We start from the raw sequence: 18,065 nt of genomic DNA on the forward strand, positions 1-18,065 counted from the left end.
CAAGAGAAGCCGCATTTATGAAGTGACAGCTGGACAAAGCGTGCTCAAAATGGGAGTAAGGGTGGATGCTTTCCCTCGCCCCAATGTGACCTGGTATGTAAGATCTTCTTTCCTGGCTGTTTTGGTTTCCCAGACCCTCTTATTTCCCCTGCTTCAGAGCTGTTCTTTCAATACATCTTACTGAGAGCCAGTCATACGGCAGACCAAAAAAAAAGAAAAGAAAAGAAAGGAAAGGAAAGAAATAAAGAGAGGGGAAAAAAAAAGAAATATACTTTAACCCCCACCCTACTTTCAGGGCACTCACAGCCTCAAGAACTAGTGCTTTATCTCCTCCTCTGCAGGTTGTTTTGCTTGTTTCCTCTTTCCTTTATTGATTTCTCATGTATTGGGGAAAAATGAGTTTTGTATTCTGAAAAGAGAGGAGGAGATAAGGCTGGGAAGTTAGCCAAGGCCATTGTAGAATTCCACAATCTCAAATTTGGAAGGAGCTTTGAAGGTGATTTTACCCAGTCTAATAAAGGCCGTTGAAGGGTAAGAAGTAATACAATAGAAAGAATATGGGCTTTTGAGTCAGACAAACCCCTGTTCCAATTCTAGTTCATCAAGTTACCCAGCAAGTTCCTTAAACTCTCTAAGATTTCGTTTTCTTTATCTGTAAAAGTTGGGTGGCAATGTCCTATGTTATAGAATTTTTCTGAGGAAGAAGTAATAAATTATTTCATAAAAAATCTCTATCGCTTAGTCAAGTAGTCAGCAGAGAACCATCGAAGGCCCTGCAGCAGCGAGTGATAGATTTGAAGCTAAGCTTTGGGAAGATTAATGTGGCCTTGTATGTGTCATATGGTTTTGGATGGAGAAAGACTGGAGAAATAGCTACCAGTCTGCGCGGTTATTACAGCAATAGTTCCCAGTGTATAGGCCTGCATCATCTGGAGGTATGGGAATATACAGAATAGATTTGGGAAACATTGTGCAGGTGCAATCTTCGGGATTCAGTATCCAATTAGACATATGAATGAAAGCCCAAGGATCAGAAGCACTTTGCAATTTTTGAGTTTGATGGCATGTGAAACTGCTGCGGCTATTAACAGTCTGGAGCTACATGCTGAAGCTGGAAAATGGGGAGTCATCAACTGGGAGTGGGTAAATGCACCCGGGTGGGGTGCACAGAGAGAAAAGAGTCCAAAGGCAGAATCCAGGGGAACATTTATATTGGTGGGGTTAAGCCTTTATTCTACAATTACTGATATTTACACAATACCCTATATATATACTCAGGTCCTTAGCAACTCCGAAATTTCTTATCCAAAGCCCCCTCTCTCCTTGTTTCAGCTGTCTGCTCAAGTATTTTAAGTGCTTGCTCAGTAGGGCACACAAATTTAAGGGGAAAGAAATGGAAGAAAAGTCAGTGAAGAAGAGAGAGACAATAATGAGAACAATGTCCCAAGAGCTAGGGAGGAAGACCTGATCCCTGAAGCCAAACAGTCTAGAAGATCTGAGAGTCATGACGACCGAAAGACCACTTGCTTTGATACATAGGGTAATGCTGCTAAAATTGGAGAAGGTGATTCTGAATGAACGTCAGGGAGAAAAATCCAAGTTTCAAGTGTTAGGGAATGGATGGAAAGTGAAGAAGTGGAAGCATGTGTGAGGCCACTTTTAAAACGTTTGGACCATTAAGGAGAAGGAAGAGACAGGTTCAACCGTTTACTACCACTGTGGCTGGACAACGATGCTCCAGCCTGGAAATTTTATGGAGAGGATCCTACTGTTTTGCCCCTCCGTGCTGAACATGATGAAGCATAACCCAAATGCTCCTGGGGGAGAAAGTTGGATGTTCTAGAGGCCGGCACTGTACTAACCATTCCTCCCCTGTTTCTCACAGGTACAAAGATGGCAGACCACTCCCATCAAACCATACCTTTCAGCCCGACCCTCTTAGGTACAAACTCACAATCCTGGAAGTGAACATCAAGCATGCTGGCAACTACACCTTTGCCCTGAGCAACACCAAGCATGGACTCTACAGAAACCTCACCATACAACTGATTGTCAATGGTGAGTTGCTGGGGTTTGGAATACATGCAACAAATGCAGGTTCTTGTCTCTATTATGTTAGAAGAAAAAAATTCAAAGCAGGAACACAATAGGAACTGCCTTGGCCATGCAGGGGCAGGAGTTTTAAAGGTGCGTTTTGGTCACTGGGTGTTTTCAGATTAGCCCTGTATGGATGGAATTTTCCGATCTTTGCTGAATTCATTTCCTATCATTTTCTGTTACCAAAGACCCTTAAAGTCAGTCTCTTCATATTGAGAAATGTCACTGGAGGAGGGGACAGCCAAAACTCCACCTTGGTACCTGCTACTGTACATAACAGGGACTGGAAAGAGGATCCCATTACCTTCCGTGCCTTATCCTACACCCACTTCTGCTGCTATCCCTGGAAAGTAGAACAAAATGATATGATCAGGCATTCTGAGCACAGCCCCTGCTGTCTGCTTCAGAATATCCTTACTCCAGTTCTATCTAGTGGCTTGAAAGCCTATGTGACTTGGCTAGCTTATCACTTCCCCCAAACCAACGCTCTATTTTAGTCTCTCTGTTTCTGCATTGTCTTCCAGCAGAAGACCTTCCTGCTATTATGAGCAGCGTAGCTTACCTCTCACTTACATGGTCGGTTTCTGGTAAGGAAAAGGGAAGTGTGTGCGAAATTAAGAGCCATTCTTGGATAGACTGGTCCTTTGGGTTTTTATTTTTTTTTAACCTTGTTTCATCAGAGAGGAGAATAAAACGGAGAAGCCAGGTGGGTCCTTACATGGCTCTAGGACTATGCCATAGTTTCTTTTTCTTCCCCATCTTTTTTTCTCCTCGACACCAAAGCTTTGCAAAGGAGCATGGGTTGAGGGGAGGGAAGCTTGCTAGACTCTTATTCAGCGTTTTTGTTTTATACGGACCCTAGATTATCTATGTTATTAGTCCATCCTTGCTGACTATGAATGTTTCCTAGATTTCTCTGGGCCTTCCAATGTCAAAAAGAGTAGGCTAATTTGAAGAACTAAAAATAGGTACCACCAATATTCCCACCATTGCCGTAATTGCCATAATTAGAGAAGTTCCAGTCTGGACATCGGGGTAAGCACTTGATGCCTCTTTGCCATCTCTGCCAGTCAGACTTATCCCTTCTGACCCTGGCAGTCAGGTGGGCACATAATGAAGGAACGTTGACCCTTTGAACCTATTGTCAAACCCAGATTCTCTGACCCAAGCCCTTGCTGGCCATGCGACCGTAGCAATTCACTTCGCCCTTATGATCCTGCCTTATCATCGTTAAAATAAGCGTCATGAGACCCGCCTCACAAGGCTGCCATAAAAATCACATGAGGTAAATCAAGTCTCGCGCTTTGCTACCTGATTTCCTCATCTTCTATCAAGGCCTTCTGCCAAAATTGTTGAATATTAGTACTTAAACAGCATGTGGTAGGCATCCTAGTTCTCATGAAATAGTTTGTACACCAAATGTCAGGACACAGACCATTCTAACTAGTTCAATAAATGCCGAGCTAAAACAAAGGACAAAATCCCACATCCCTACCCACCACCATTACTTTCTCTCCGTTCCCTCTGTGCTGAACCTACTCTTTGGCTCAGGAAGGAAAGATGGCAACAAAAACCCAGTAATGCCTTCTAACCGTCCTAGGGGTTCTCTGGTCAAATGCTATGCAGTTTGTACTTTCTCAAGACCATGTTGCCTGTTTTTTATTTTTCCTCGTTTTTGTCTTAGGCTTCTAACTGATGCCTTAGTGATACCACCTTATTAAACCAACTCAATTCAGAGCTTTTCAGGTCAAAAAAAAATCTGCTCGTGGCAGATAAGGAACTAAGGGGCTAGCCACCAGCTGTGATTTCTTTTCCCATGTCCTTACAGAATGGCCCAACAAAGCTTTGTTTTCTCTTCTTATCATAATAGCACACACTTGCCTCACATAGTCCATCGATATCCAAAGAAATAGTTGATCTGCAGGCACGGAGGGCTGGGGGTATAAGACTGCAGTCTCTGCATTGGCTCCCTACACTATCCCTTGCTTACCTGAAAGGAAATCTGGACACCACTTTTAGGTCCTAAGAAAATCAGATAATGAGTCTGATGTAAGCACCCATACAGAGAGGGATGCACAGCCCTGCACTAGGGCTATGGGGTACATGATTAAGGTATAACTATGGTTTTTCTTTTTAACCTGCATACGAGGGGGTATCCCCCAAAACTGGAATTATTTTCTGGAGGGCAGCCCCTGGTAGTATAGGCTTCCCCCACTAGGTGAGTGTTCTAGAAACCCATCTGTAGCAGTGTGCCAGCTGGCATTGTTGTGAGAGGCTGCGTTAGGCTTCATTGCATTTTGGGGGGAAGAATTTTTCCACACGTTTGCCCATTTTGTGATGGGTAACTTACAAGTGCACCTTCCTATACCGTGCTGAGTGTTCAGCAGTTTTTGAGCAAAAACGACATGACCTCTGTACCCCACCTACCCTATTCACCTGATCTCACCCTGAGTGGCTGTTTTGTTTGTTTCCCTGGATGAAAAGCATCCTCCAAGGGAAACATTTTGCTGATTTGGAAAAGGTGAAACAAAACACGGCAGAAATACTAAAAGGTCTCAAAAATCAAGTTCAAAAACTGTTTTGAACAGTGAAAAAAACACATCTTTTTTTAAATATTATTTTTATGCAGTTTCAGTTTAATTTCTTTTTTTTAAGATTTTATTTATTTATTTTTAGAGAGGGAAGGGAGGGAGATACAGAGACAGAGACAGAGACAGAGACATCAATGTGTGGTTGCTGGGGGCTGTGGCCTGCAACCCAGGAATGTACCCTGGCTGGGAATCGAACCTGGGACACTTTGGTTCCCAGCCTGCGCTCAATCCTCTGAGCTATGCCAGCCAGGGCTAAAAAAAAAACAAACAACAAAAAAAAATCTTGATAGGTGTATTGCATCAGATGGAGAGTACTTTGAAGGTGAATGAAGTTTAAACCTGTGAGAATAAATACACCAGTTTTTATAAATACAATCCTGGGGGGTTTGGGTCCCTCCTTATATATTCTAGTAAAGGAAATGAAAAGCAACACAGCAACAAGCCTAGCAGGAGTAACCCATCATGCCAAAAGGGAAAACAGTACTCCAAATAAAAATCTAGGAAATAGGGGTCAAGAGAGAACAAATAACTCACTTAGGGTCACCCAGCTACTTCAAAGCACAGGATCATTTAATTCCATACCATTATCTTTTTCATGCTGAAGATGTGGGGAAAATGAGGTTTAGAGTGAGAAAGTGATTTATCCAGGATATCACACAGTGTGTTAGAAAGCAGCGAGAACTTGGATGTAAATCTTCTCTGTTAGTAAAGTTAGAGATGAGTCTGTTATTTCACAGACTCAAAATAAAAATGACTGGGCAATGTGGTGATCATGTTTCAGCATACGCATGTATCAGATCACTATGTTGTACACTTGAAACTCACATAGTGTTGCATGTCAATTAACACCTCAATAAGAATTAGCAACAATATTAATATAACAGAGTAAATATAATAGTTTTTTGCCCTAGCTGGTATAGCTCAGTGGATTGAGTGCGGGCTGTGAACCAAAGGGTTGCAGGTTTTATTCCCAGTCAGGGTACATGTCTGGGTTGCAGGCCAGGTCCTCAGTAGGGGGTATGTGAGAGGCAACCACACATTGATGTTTCTCTCCCTCTCTTTCTCCTTCCCTTCTCCGCTCTCTAATAAATAAAATCTTTTTTGTATATAAAATACTCTTTTTTGAAAAAAATTATTTATTTTTTAAAGTTTTTTAAAATTTATTTTTAGAGAGGGAAGGGAAGGAGAGAAAGAGAGAGAGAGAGATCGATGTGATTAATGTGCAGTTGCTGGGGGTCGTGGCCTGCAACCTAGGCATGTGCCCTGACTGGGAATCGAACCTACGATGCCTGGTTCGCAGCCCACGCTCAATCCACTAAGCTATGCCAGCCAGGGCTAAAATACTCTTTATTTTAAAGCCAAACTATAAAACGTAATGTCTGCCAGGAGGAAAATATTTAATGCCATGCTAATCCATTAGCCATCATTGCAAAACACTGCCTTGTGTTTTCTTTAACAATCACACATGAACCCATATTGATTTAATGATGTAAATAGGCACAGGCATGAGACACCTGAGAAGCATTTTGATGTAAGCTGTGAAGTCATCAACCATTTCAGATGATGCATTCATCAGCCACAAAATACAACCTTGAAAACTCCCATGAACTGCCACCTATGTAGCCTTCAATTTAAAGTTAACTCACAATAAAGTCTCAGCACCAAAAAAAAAAATACAAAAGGCAATTTTTTATAGGGAGTGATTTTTTATATGCAACTTTGTGATTTTGGAATTCATACTTTCGGGTTAGTGTCCATATGGCCACCTCGAATGTCAAGACATTCTCTCAAAGCCTACTGCTTGTCTTGAGAGATGTTACCTTGATTGTTAAACGAGATTTTAGATGCTTGATCAGATGAAAATAGCATGTTGACCTGTCCAACTGTTTACACACACACCATTATTATGTGAGACCAAAAATATTAGGTGTCAAGACCCCTGGCTGGCGTAGCTCAGTGGATTGAGTGCGGGCTGTGAACCAAAGTGTCGCAGGTTCGATTCCCAGTCAGGACACATGCCTGGGTTGCAGGCCATAACTCCCAGCAACCGCACATTGATGTTTCTCTCTCTCTCTCTCTCTCTCTCTCTCTCTCTCTCTCTCTCTCTCTCTCTCTCTCTCTCTCTCTCTCTCTCTCTCTCCCTTCCCTCTCTAAAAATAAATGAATAAAATCTTTAAAAAATATTAGGTGCCAAGTCAAAGACAGACAGACATATTTCTGAGAACTCCAGTCTTCAGTAGAGCACAGGTGGAAGAATGGGTTAAAGAGCTTTGGGCAGGAAAGGAAAACTGGAATGTGAGCATTAGTTCCTTGCAAAAGGCTCCTAGGACAAGGAAATGGTCATAACAACGGGGATTTCAATCAAGTTCAAGGGGGCAGCCCCATGGGAAGATTCCTGGGAGAGGCTGGAGGCATATGCCCTACTGAATAAAACAGTGATCACCTGCTGTTCAAGCAAATAGACTGCATATCCACACAGCAAATACGGCACTTTTTTTTGCCCCTACACCTGTTTTTTTAATATTCTGTATTACTTTGTATTAGGTTCAGGTGCACAACATGGTGGTTAGGCAATCACAAACTTTACAAAGTGATCTCCCTCCATATTTTCAGGGCCCACCTGGCACCATACATAGTTATTACAATATTATTGACTATATTCCCTATGCTGCAAGTTAGATCCCCTGGTTAGGTTGTAAGTGCCAATCTGCCCTTGTCAAGTCTCTCCTCTTTTTCACCCAGACCCCCAACCCCCCTCCCAGAAACCATTAGTCTGTTCTCTGTGTCTATGAGTCTGTTTCTGTTTTGGTTGTAAATGAAATCTTAAAAAATAATTTCTTAAATAGGTGAAAACTCATAAAATTAAAAAAAAAAAGAACAACCATGACCTAAACAAGAGCATATATAACTACCCCGGTCAGTGATCCAGGATCCTTGTTGTTCTGCTGTTCCCAGAGTCTTGTTCTCATGCATATGGTCCGAGCCAGCTCTCTACCACCAAGTGGGGGGAAAGAGCTCCTGCTCTACCATTTAAGGACGAGATAAGGAATTTGCACACATACCAGCACTTGGTCACATGGTTGCCCTAGCTGTGAAGAGGATAAAAGCCATAGTCTTTAAATAAGCAACCATGTTCTGTTTTAAAACCTATTACTATGGATGAAAGGGAAAAGAAAGAGAAACAAGAAGTGCCTGCCATATATACTGTTGCACAAATATAGTTCCAAGACAAAGCCCAGAATTTTGTCCTTATGCTTCTGTCCTTGGCTGCAATTCTTTGATTAATGCTTAGCTTATATCAGCTTCAGACCTGGACAGGACTGTGTTCATATTCCTCAATGTTCCATGTCACAGTAACAATGAACAGGTAGTACTTGCTGAATCATTTGGTCGGCCCTATCATGTTGAGTTCAGCCACACAGGGGGACCAGAGTGCAGTGCAGAGCTGAGACTTCTGGAGTGTGTCTCCTGGGAAAGCTTCTGTCCAGGAATCAGATGGGAGGATGCGGGGTTGTGTGGCTACATTGCAGGGGGTAAGCACTCTTATCTCCCCTGCTAGCTCAGCCTGTGCTACCTGGGGAAGAGGAGAAAGTGTCCTCCCCCATCTTACAGGCTTGAGGTGTCACCCCCAAGAGGAGACTGTTTGGGTACCCAGTACTCCCCAGCTCAGTTTCATGGTGGAAGAGACAGTGGCTCAGAGCTAAGACAGTCAAGAATATGAATCTCTTGGAGGCTATTGTCTAGGAATAGAATGAAGTGCTTATTCCCCTCCTGTGAACTCAGGTGGCATCACCCCCAATGGGAGATTCTTTTGATTCCGTTCCTGAGCCCAGTGGCTCTTCCTAGCTGAGTTTGCTTCTGCAGAGGGATGGCTGGCTGCACCCAGCCTGAAACTGTAGCACACACCTCCAGGGGGGATTATAGTTGGAGATTCTGGCAGAGAATGAGTGGTTTGGTTCTGCAGTTGGGGCCAGTTTTTCATTACCTCTGTCCTCCTGATCCTGGTTGTTCTGCCCTTCCGAATTCACAACTTGTGGAAATGTCTGTGGGTCACCTGAGCCCACTCTATAGTCTTTCTTTGGAGGGCTCTGGAGGAAGACCAGGCAATCTCAGGTGGAGGCAAACCTCAGGGAGCCTTGGACATTTTACATATCTGTCCCAGCTCTAAGCTGAAGGAAGCTGACCCTTCTATATGGAACAGCTCATCCCATGCAGAACTAGGCCCAGTAGACCCAGCCACAAACAATGAAGAGTGTGGTATCTCCAAACAGGTAGCCCAAGGTCAGTTATATGCAATGTCTGAAATGACTTGTACCTGAATTGCGCCCAAGTGGACCTAGACTAAGAGACCCAGAGGTAGATTTCAGACCACACCAGAGGTCAACCCAACTAGCCACACAAGGGATAGACCTGAAAAGGGAGTCCAGCAGGAACCAGACCCTGCGGGGAACAACTTTACTTCAGATGCTGATCATGGTTTATCCTTATAGTCAACCAATGTGAATGGTTAATTCCACCCATGACAGGACCAACAGCATTCAAGATCCAACTGCAAAAGGGGGTTGTATGTAACTTATAAGAAACATTATTGGAGCACTGAGCTTAGGTGATCTGGAAGATTGTGCCACTGAGCCCAACAAGACACTTACATCATAAACTATCAAAACAAGTTTGGGAGTTATAACATGTCTACCTACACAGAGACAAAATGGTGAGACAAAGAAATAAACCCCAAAAGAAAAAAAAAGAAATACCCAGAGCAATAATTAAATGAAATGGAAGCAACCAAAATACCAGATGCACAGTTTAAACTAATGGTTATAAGGGTGCTCAAGGACACTAGGAGAAGAATGGATGCTGTCAGTGAAAACTTAAAGAGATAGTGAGCATTAAAAACAACATAGAAACCATAAAAAAAAGAACCAGTCAGAAATACAAATACAATATCTGGAATGAAGAATACACTAGAAGGAATCAACAGCAGGTTAGATGAAGCAGAGTATCAAAGCAGCAAATTACAAGACAAGATACAGTAATCACTTAAGTGGAGCATCAAAATGAAAAATAATTTTAAAAAATGAAGAAAGTCTAAGGGAACTTTAGGACAATATCAATCGTAATGACATCTTCACCTTATCATTGAGGTACCAGAAGGAGAAGAAAGTGAGCAAGGGATCAAGAACCTGTTTGAAAAAATAAAGACTGAAAACTCCCCTAACCTGGTGAAGGAAAATGTCTTGCAAGTTCAGGAAGCACAGAGTCCCGATATCAAGATAAGCTCAAAGAGGCCCACACCAAGACACATCATAATTAAGGCTAAGGTTAAAGACAAAGAGAGAATCTTCAAAGCAACAAGAGAAAAGCAATTAGTTACCTTCAAAGTAGTTCTCATAAGGCTGTCAGCTGATTTCTCAACAGAAACACTTTAGGCCAAATGAGATTGACATGAAGTATTCGAAGTGATCAAAATCAAGGATTCACAACCAAGACTACTTTTCTAGCAAAGCTATCATTTAAATTTGAAGGCAAAATAAAGAGTTTCCAAGATAAAACAAAGCTAGACAAGAAAGTTCATTAGAACCAAACCAATATTGCAAGAAATGTTAAAGGGTAGTCTTTAAGAAGAATGAAAAAAAAAAAAAAACAGGAATCAAGAGAGAGAGAGGAACATCGGTATAAAGAATAAAATCACAATAATTAATGCCTATTAATGCCTATATCAATAATAACCTTATTTTTAAAAAGTATATAAATAATAACCTTAAATATAAACACATTAAATCCTCCAATAAAAAGAATTAGGGCAGCTGAGCCCTGGCTATTGTAGCTCAGTGAATTGAGCATGAGCCTGAAAACCAAAGTGTCGCTGGTTCAATTCCTAGACAGGGCACATGCCTGGGTTGCAGGCCAGGTCCCCAGTGGGGGGCACATGAGAGGCAACCACACATTGATGGCTCTCTCCCTCTCTTTCTCCCTTCCCCTCTCTCTAAAAGTAAATAAATAAAATCTTTTAAAAAAAGAATTAGGGCAGCTGAATGGATAAGAAAGCATGGTCCATATATATCTCGTCTACAAGAAGCCCATATCAGAACAAAAGATACACACAGGCTGAAAGTGAGGGGACAAAAAAATAATATTCCATTCAAATGGAAATTAAGAAAAAGCTGGGGTAGAAATACTTATATCTGACAAAATAGACTTTAAAACTAAGGCCATAACAAGACAAAAGAACGTCATAACACTAAAGGGATCAATCTAACAAGGCGATATAACCCTTGTAAACATATGTGCACCTAACATAGAAACACCTAAATATATGAAGAAAATCTTGGTGGACTTTTAAGTGAGAGATGGACAACAAGACAGTCATGGTATGGGATTTTAATACCTCACTGTCACCAATGTACAAATCTTCCAACAGAAAAAATCAACAGGGCAACAGTGACCTTAAATGACACACTGGACTGATATTTACAGAACATTTCATTCCAAAGCAGCAGAACATACATTCTTCTCAAGTGCATATGGGACATTCTTAAAGATAGATTCCAATTCAGGACAAAATAAGTTAACAAGTTCAAGATGACTGAAATATCAAGCATCTTCTTGGACCACAATGGTATGAGACTAGAAATCAGCTAAAAAGAAAAAAAAACCTGAAAAATATTCTAAGATATGAAGACTAAATAGCATGTTATTAAACAATGAATGGACTAACAATAAGATTAAGAAGAAATAAAAAGTTACATGGCAACAAATGAAGAACATACAACAATCCAAAATGTATGGGACACAGCAAAAGCAGCCCTGAGAGGGAAATGCATAGCATTACAGGACTAACTCAAGAAGAAAGAAAAACTCAAATAAACAAGCTAACCTTATACCTAAAAGAACTAGAAAAAGAATGACAAAAAAGCCCAGGGTAAGTAGAAGGAAGAAAATAATAAAGAAGAGAGAGAAAATTAATGACATAGAGAATTAAAACATACTATAAAAATCAATGAAATCAAGAGCTGATTTTTTTTGGAGAGAGAAACAAAATTGATGAATGTTTAACCAGACTCATCAGGAAGAAAATAGAGAGGACCCAAATAATTAAAATCAGAAGTGAAGGTGAAGAAGTAATACACTATGAGTGTTATGTTTGGTGTATAAATACAAAGGATTATAAGAAAATAACTGTCAACAAGTATATGCCAACAAATTGGACAACTTGGGAGAAATGGATAAATTCCTAGAAACATACAGTCTTCCAAACTGAGTCAGGAAGAATCAGAAAATCTGAACAGATCAATAACAACTAATGATACAGAAGCAGTGATCCAAAAAATTCCCAGCAAACAAAATCCGGGTCCAGATGACTTCACAGATGAATTTTACCAGACATTCAAAGAAGAATGAATACCTTTCCTTCTTAAATAATTTCAAAAATTCAAGAGGAGGGAAGATTTCCCAAGCTCTTTTTACAGGGCAGCAAGATCCCAAGAACAAAACCAGATCAAGGCACCACAAACAAAGAAAACTGCAGGCCAATATCCCTGGTGAACATAAATGCTAAAATCCTCAACAGAATATTAGCAAACCAGACCCAATAATACAGTAAAAAGATCATACACCATGACCAAGTGAAATTCATTCCAGGGCTGCAAGGTTGCTATAGTGTCTGCAAATCAATAAAATGATATATCACATAAACCAACATGAGGGATAACAATCTCGTGATCATATTGATAGATGCAGGAAAAGCATTTGAGAAAAATCCAGTATCTTTTTATGACAAAAAAAAGTGTGAATAAGGCCATATATGAAAGACATGCAGCCAATGTGATACTCAATGGGCATACTACTCAGCCATAAAAAGATGGAATATTGCCACTTGTCATGACATGGATGATCCTTGAGGATATTGTGCTATGTGACGTAAGTCAGTTATATGTGGAATATAAAAAAAAAACAAATAAACAAAATGAATAAAATATTGTACAATTTAACACAAAATGACCAGAGAAAAGAAACACAAAATAAAACGGAACAAAGTTCATCATTGGGTCAGTCCTCTTTCCCCCCTCCTTCTCCTTATGAGTTATCTAAGACAGGTTGGCATCGAAGTCAAGGTCGAAACAGGCTAGATGTTTCACTCTCTGTTCCCATCTCCCAATTCTTTGCTTTCTGCACCTAATTAGTGTCGGAATGTTCCATGGGTCATTAGGAAGTCTGCAGAGGTAAGTGGGTCCAGGAAGGCCTCTGGAATTAGCAGTTTAGCTTTTTCAACGTTCTTCCTGTTCCTCTCAGTGTCCTTCCTTAGCTAGAGAGACGCAAGTAGCTGTCACGCACACCCTGGTGGAATGACTCTCTTGGGCTCAAATGGAGCTGAAGGAGCCAGTCAGCCAAGGGGGTGAATGCCTATGCGGGAAGGCCTGAGCCAAAGTGGTGTATTCAGAACAAGTATGCATCTATTTTCTCCTTGAACATTACAGAATCCATGTGTATTTGTGACCCAGAGCCTTACATCTCAGATGGACCTTAGGAATCCCTTGCTAAGTATTGCATGCTGAAAAATTCACAGAGGCTATTTCTGTAGCCCTCAAAGGAGGTACACAAGATGAGGGATCAGGGGAATAAGGACAGGGATTTTGCCAAGAATCCTAAGTACTATGTGTCTCGACTACTTTTTAAATATCTCTCCCTCTCTCTCTCTCTCTCTCTCTCTCTCCCTCTCTCTCTCTCTCTCTCTCTCTCTCTCTCTCTCTCTCTCTCTCTCTCTGTCTCTCTCTCTCTGTCTCTCTCTCTCTCTCTCTCTCTCTCTCTCTCTTTCTCTCTCTGGGCTTGGAAGAGAAAGGCAGCAGAAATAACAGGACTCTCCTTTCCGTCACTCAAAGAGTTACTCTTTTATGGCTAATTTTGCCTTGCATATACATACCATATGGTCTTTATCATGTCATCTATTTTTAAATTTTATAACATGTTTATGTATTTTTTTATTTTCCTCATCAAATAATGATGTTTCTTTAGGAACATACTGCTTTAGCACGATTATTTTTAACTTTGAAAATGCTGAACAAAATATGCAGCATTATCTTTTTTACGATACTTTAAGTGCATGTTTTATTTTAAATTTTATTTTTTCCAGCACAGTTTACATTCACTATTATTTTATATTAGTTTCCGGTGTACAGCATAGTGGTTAGACAATCATGCTTTAAGAAGTGATCCCTGAGTATTTCTACTCGTTTACTGATGGGCACTGGTTTGTTTCCATATCTTGGCTATTGTAAATAATGCTGCATTGAACATAGGGGTGCCTATAGTCTTTCAAATTTGTGTTTTAGATGTCTTTGAATATATATATATATATATATATTTAGAAGTGGGATTGTTGTCTCATAGGTAGTTCCACTTTTAGTTTTCTGAGAAAACGCCACACTACTTTCCACAGTGGCTGCACCAGTCTGCATTCCCACCGACAGTGCACTAGGGTTCCCTTTTCTCCACGTCCTCTCCAGCACTTGTTTGTTGATTTAATGATGATGGTCATTTTGACATGTGTGAGGTGATATCGCAGTGTGGTTTTACTTTGCATCTCTCTGATGATTAGTGATATTGAGCATCTTTTCATATACCTATTGGCCATCTGTAACAGTAGTGTCTATTCAGGTTCTGGCTTTGCAGTTAGACAGCTCTGAGTCAGTCCTACCTCTGCCACTAGCTGTATGGCCTTTGTCCACCCATTGATCTGTCTGAGCTTGTTTTCCTTGCCTTAAATGTAGATAACTCTAACTGCATAATGGAATTTTAAGGATTAACCAAGGTAATAAATGTAAAGCTTTATCACAGAGCTTTGGCACATAGTAGCCAAAAATGGCACCAGAAATGGCTCTGGTCTGTAAGGATGCAAGCATGGCATCGTACATGGAGTTTCACGCAGCTTTGGAGTCTGCAGAATTCTACTGCACTGGTTCCTAGCGGTGTGGCTTTGGGCATGATTTTAACTCAGAATGCCAGCCTTCCTTTTCTTTGAAATAAGGAAAACAATACATATGTCTTAGGGTTGCTATGAGGATTGAGTGAGTTCCTGCATTAAAATACCTGGCATAGAGTAAGCCCCAATAAGCAGCCACCTCTTTTAGCATAAACAAAGTAACAGGCTGACATCCCACAAATGTCGTCTCCCTTCTCTCTTCAGAAAGCAGTCCTGGTCCGTCAGGTAGTTCAAGTTGTCTGCCATTTGACCCCTGTTCAATCTGATTTTTTTTTCTGATCTAAATACAAAGCTTTCCAAATATACTTTTAAAAACAAATCTCCCCATCCGCCCCTGCAGTACACATAATGAGACACAATCAGCTGACTTCTTGATTGGACTCATGGGGTTCAGGCTTGCAGAAAGCATTGCTGTTGGCATCTTTCCCATGGTTCTTTGCACACTCAAACTATATTTATTACCATTCTATCCTCATTCCATAAGGTTACTATTTGAAACTGACTGAAGAAAGTGGGTGGGCTATCTCCAAGTTCGCTGGTTCTGTGGAACCTTGAAACAACTTGCCCCAACTTAGTTATGTTGAATTTCAAAAACAGCTGCAGCCTGGATTAGTTTAAGCAATCACTGGTGGCTTTCTGGGCTACCAAGTTCCCACCATGATGGTGGTTAGCTTACCCAACCATCTTGAGGGATATAAATATGACATCTATTTGGAATAATTATGTAGGAACTAGCCTTCTGAGTCATTTGGGGCCCTCTTGACATGTTTGTGATTCAGGGGATGATAAAACAATGGTGGGAAATGGGACACTTGTCACTCCCATGTGCCTGTGAATGCATTTAAAACAATGGACCCCCGTGGCTGTGAAAAGAGTAGGTATTTGGTCTTGACCTTCCACTGTCTGCCTGGAGCTCTGGAAGCCATGTGCAAGAAAGCCAAGAACTCCCAGCAGTAAAGGGATCTTTGTGCCAATATTCTTATACAAGCAGTGTCTTATTTACTACCTGGCATAGTATGTAACACCTAAGAGGTACTCAAGAAAGAGTTACTGAATGGGTTAACAATGCTGTAGACTCAAACAGCCACAAAAATCGGTGCTGAAAGAGAAACAATAACTATTTAGACTCAATCCACCCCCAGTCTGGCAGACTGGGTAACTGACGTCCAAGAGAGGAAGAGACTCACTCAAGGTCACAGTTACCTAACAAACCTGCCCAAACATTCCAACACAGATATGCCTGAAAATCTGGATGTGTTTATAGGAAAGGGACTTACAATTATGATCGACAGAAGATATCCCTTATGCTAGAATTTTCAATTGTGCTTATATGAATGTTCAGTAAATGTTCCAGAGCCTTGAAAGGTGACACTAGACTTGCCAGGCTTAGTTCTATGCCTTTATACTTTGTGTCCAGCTTGATTTTTTGTGTCACCTATCCATTCATCCTCTCATTCTCCTGTATATTTATCTTTTCTTCAGCAAACACCAGTCAAAGGCAGATCTTCTTAATTACTCCCACAATCCCTTTGGAAGGGAGCAGGTCACTGGTCCCATGCAGAATTGAAAGACAAAGACTCCAACCATGTTTCTGACATGTCAGTCATATGTCTCTTCATTCCCAAGTCCTTAATACTGAAGCCAAGAGCGCACTCAATGAAGCGGGGGCGGGCAAAAAGCTCTGAGATCATGGAAAATTCAGACAATACACGTTGATCGTAAAATTCATTTACCAGAGGAAATCCGGTGACTGTCCTCATTTTACTTGCTTCAAACAAAGGAAAGGGAGTAAGACAAGGAAATTGTGTGAAGGGGAGGTGGGACTTGTCTCTGAATGGAGCCAGGAATAGACCCCTTCTATTGCTAGAAGCAGTCATTGTGAGGACCATGCTTTCAAGGGCAGTACCGCTCTCAGCCAGAGACACACATTTATATAAGCTGAGCTTTTCCTAGAATTAGGGTGTCTCAGAGGCTGAAAGAGCTACCTTCCCAGTCTTCCCACTCATATCTAGACCTACATGTTGAGCTTAGTGAAGGTGAAAACCCTTTTTTGGGGTTGATGTGACAGCCCCAGGAAGCAGAAAAGGAAAGATGTTGCTGGTCTTTGTGTGGGACTAACTTCGCTTAGGCCTGGGAGGGGCAAAGTAGGGGGGAGTGGGAGAGAAAATGAAAGGCAAATTGCCAAGGGAGAATTAGTGGGCCATGGTTTGTATTTATAATCCCCAGAAAGCAAGCGTTAGTCAAGGATGAAAGAAGGCTGGTTAGCCTGCCCTCTATTTCATCATGCCAAAAGTGTTTACTGTGAAAGCCCTGGCTGATGCAGCTCAGTGGACTGAGTGTGGGCTGCAAAGCAAAGGGTCGCCCGTTTGATTCCCAGTCGGCATATTCCTGGATTGTGGGCCAGGTCCCCAGCAGGGGGCAGGCGAGAGGCAACCACACACTGATGTTTCTCTCCCTCTCTTTCTCCCTCCCTTCCCCTCTCTCTAAAAATACATAAATGAAATCTCTTTTTAAAAAATGAGATTCCTGCCAATCAGGTAGAAACCTGTTATTGTTGTTGATTCTCTTAAATCCAAATGCAAACAATAAATGTCACGGATAGTAGAAAAAAAGCCTACTGTTAGCTTTTGTAATTAAGTTCAACATATAACTCTTGGGCACTGACCTTGCACCCAGGGTGCAGAGGTGAACCTAATGTCACTCCCGCCATTAGTAAGGTTCCAATCCAAAAGACTCTTTTGAAATACACACCTTCTACCATTTGGGGTCTTGGGTTTACTTCTCTTCAACAGGGCTCTATGGCGCCCACTAGAGGTGAAATATTTAAAATAATCACAAGTAGGGCACGAGCATTTACCAATCAGGTCATGCTTTAGTGCAGGCATACTTTTAGTACAGAGGTTTCTCTTGGGTCAGATATTAACTCTTGAGTTGCTGGGTCATGGGAGTGACACGGGGGAAGGGCCCATTCATGGGGAGGGACCAGGGTGTTGGTCGTGAGCATAGGATACTTAGGAAGTTGGGGGCAGCAGCTATTTATAAACTGATGTAGAAATATTTCAATATTCTAACCATTGGGATTCCTGTACTGGAAATACAGCTTAACTAGCAGCCCTGGTGTGGGGCCTTAATCTCTGTCATTTTCTCCTCTTGTCCAGAAAAACCTAAGATCTATGAAAAGGATACAGATTTGAAGAACATCCAGCCGATACTGCTCGGCAGTAAGAACACCCTTCGCTGTACAGCAAGTGGCCTGCCCGTGCCATTCTTCATGTGGGCCTGGGAACCCTGCAGCCCCAAAGACGAGCTGTAAGTGACCTGCACGCCAAAAGACTCTGCATGGTTTAGACCGCAGGTGGCAAACACGAGGCCCATGGCCCGAAACCAGCCCTCCACCT

Source organism: Phyllostomus hastatus, unplaced genomic scaffold (assembly GCF_019186645.2).
Source record: "Phyllostomus hastatus isolate PE091 unplaced genomic scaffold, TTU_PhHast_1.1 phas_contig_551, whole genome shotgun sequence".
NCBI lineage: Eukaryota > Metazoa > Chordata > Mammalia > Chiroptera > Phyllostomidae > Phyllostomus > Phyllostomus hastatus.